The sequence below is a fragment of the Myotis brandtii genome, unplaced genomic scaffold (genome assembly GCF_000412655.1).
Source record: "Myotis brandtii unplaced genomic scaffold, ASM41265v1 scaffold986, whole genome shotgun sequence".
Taxonomy (NCBI): Eukaryota; Metazoa; Chordata; class Mammalia; order Chiroptera; family Vespertilionidae; genus Myotis; species Myotis brandtii.
The window spans coordinates 2,837,800-2,838,253 of NW_005372102.1; positions in this window are offsets into that span (position 1 = coordinate 2,837,800).

The following is a 454-nucleotide window of genomic DNA, read 5'->3' on the forward strand; positions in this document are numbered from 1 at the left end:
TGCCGGTGGGGAGACGGGGGACCACAGGCCTAGTCCCAGGCCCGGCCCAGCCACCTGCCTCTACCAGGCTGCCTCTCTGGTCATTCAAGGAACTCAGCAGCCACTGCCCTCAGCTCTCTCCCCTCAATCTGGGGGTTCAAGGCCGTGGGGACACTGAGTGAGTACAGGTTGGGCCCTGGACAGGAAGTTGGGGACAGTCCTGAGCAGGGGACAGAGCAGCAAGGAAGCTCCCCCCTCCACCCCCCCATAACCTCAGCCCCGACCCAGCCTGGGCCCAGCCTCCCTGCCTTCAGGCCCAAAGAGAGGCTCCAAGGAGGCAGGTCAGAATCCACCAGGCGCCTGCTGCTCCCGGCCAGGCCCACGGGGCTTGTGGAATTGTCTTCCAGCAAAAACAACCCCAGGGAGCGCTGAGCCAGGCCAGCTGCAAGCTCTTCAGGGCTTTCCGCTCTGGCAG